General features: G+C 40.8%; 1 pseudogene; it reads right to left on the bottom strand.

The window, feature by feature from the left end:
* Positions 1-1,750: 1,750 nt before the first annotated feature.
* Positions 1,751-1,870, bottom strand: LOC143383912 (U2 spliceosomal RNA; annotated as a pseudogene).
* Positions 1,871-2,152: the final 282 nt, after the last annotated feature.

The following is a 2,152-nucleotide window of genomic DNA, read 5'->3' as shown; positions in this document are numbered from 1 at the left end:
AGTACACTACAGCTCAGTAGGGTGACTACAGTTAAACACTATTGCAGTGTATGGTTCAAAATAATAGAAGAAGGGATTCTAAATGTTCTCACCACATACACACACAAATGGTAAATGTATGAGGTGATGGATACACTAATTACCCTGATTTGAACATTTACAATGTGTACATAAGTCAAAGCATCACATTATAATCCATAAGTTCATCTAATTAAGCTGTTAATTCAAAATATAAGGTAAAAAATTTCAAAACTGTAGAGAAAATAGAATGAGTATAAAAGGCAAAATAGGACAAAGCAACAATAGCAAAACACACACATACACACACACACAAAAAAATAACAACTAAAACCCTTAGGGTACTGCTGTGGTTTGTATAAGTGTCCCACAAAGGTCCACATCTTAAAGTCTTGGTCCCCAGCCTGTGGTCCTATTAGGAGGGGGGAAGCTTTTAGGAGGTGGGGCTTAGTGGAAGGAAATCAGATCATTGGGGCTATTCTCTTAAAGGGGATATTGGTACCCCATTACTCTTTTTCTTTTTGCTCTTTTTCTTTTACTCTTTTTCTCTTTGCTCCCAGCCATCATGAAGTGAGCATCCTCTTCTACCATGTAGTCCCCACCATGATTTTCTGCCTCACCACTGGCTCAAAGACAATAGGATCAAATGACCATGGACTGAAACCTCTGAAACCTTGAGCTAAAATAATATATCTCTCTTTTAAATTTATTAGCTCAGGCATTTTGTCACAGTAATGGAAAGCTGACTGATGCAAATATAAAGTTTCATTTCTAAAGGACAGCAGTATTCAGAAGGGATGCAGAGGGAGAAGACAGAAAGAAAAGCAGTCGCAGAGAAGAGGGCTGGTGGTAGGGAATAAGAAGAAAAGGAGAATAGAGAGAAAGACAGAAAAGGTAGGCTTGTAAAAAGAGAACAAAGGAGGACAGAGAGGAAGGTAAGCAAAAGACACCTACTCCTCTCCCCCCAGCAATCTTCCATGCAGCTTTGTGCTTAAGAACACTGGTGTTTCCTTTCTCAATTTTTAGCAGCTTTCTGGTTATTCAGACTATAAAATATGACAACATCTGACGCTTAGATGTTCTTGTGAAATATGCTGGCTGACAAAAGAAGCACAGTAGTGGGCTTAAATATTGGGTTTTTTGGGCACAGAACTGTGAGAACACAGGGAGGAGAAACAGATGAAGTCAGGTGGAAAACCGGTGACACCATCACATAAAATGCTCAGATGCAAAAATTATATAATTTTGGTAGATGGAAGCAAGCCTAAGGAAAGCAAAGAAAATGCATCTTCAACCACATAACATTTCACAATGATTCTGTATTTTTTCTTAAGTAGAATTTTATTTATTTATGCTTCATAGACATTATGTGGCCTTAGGATGTATGGACATCATCTTGATTTTCCTTTACTATTTTCTGCAAATGAACCAGAGAAGTGGAAGTGATCATTACATTTTAAAGATAGATGAAGCTGCTTCCAGTTCCAACAGGGACGTTCCTGATGAGTGAGTGGAGTGGAGTGGAGTGCTCTAGCACTTTGGTACCAGAATTGAACTCAGAGCTGCTTAACCACTGAGCCACATCCCAAGTTCATTTTTTTTTTTTTTTTTTTTTTGAGACAAGGTCTTATTAAGTTGCTTAGGGCCTCATTAAGTTGCTGAGGCTGGCTTTGAACTTGTGATCCTCCTGCCTCAGCCTCCTAAGTCACTGGGATTATAGGAATGCACCACTAAACCTTGCTCTACTTCCAAAAATCCATTTAATATGTTGTCCTTGGGTAGAGGATGTATCAGATATTAAAATGATAAGAAGAGACTACACTAAATCTTAGCCAAAAGGCCAAGAAGCGATGGTGACAGCTTTCCCTATAAGAGCAGCTGTTGCCAGTGTGAGGGCTCTTGCGGGGCTGCCTTTGTAGTGTGTTCCACACTTGGGGAGGCCTGTTACCTTGCTGGTTCTGCCCCTTGTGGCCACAGTCAGGGTCACTGCCTGTGCCACCAGGACTGAAAAACTTCTCCTGCTTTACTGGGTCTCTTCTGGAGGCAGAGCCCCACAGGAGCTCACCTCAGTGATAACACCGGACATCGGCCTCTGTTGTTGACGATTACCTTTCCCTGATCCCTGGAGGCTGTG

The sequence above is a fragment of the Callospermophilus lateralis genome, chromosome 1 (assembly GCF_048772815.1).
Source record: "Callospermophilus lateralis isolate mCalLat2 chromosome 1, mCalLat2.hap1, whole genome shotgun sequence".
Taxonomy (NCBI): Eukaryota; Metazoa; Chordata; class Mammalia; order Rodentia; family Sciuridae; genus Callospermophilus; species Callospermophilus lateralis.
Note: the sequence above shows the minus strand (reverse complement) of the source record. Positions and strands in the feature narration are given on the sequence as shown.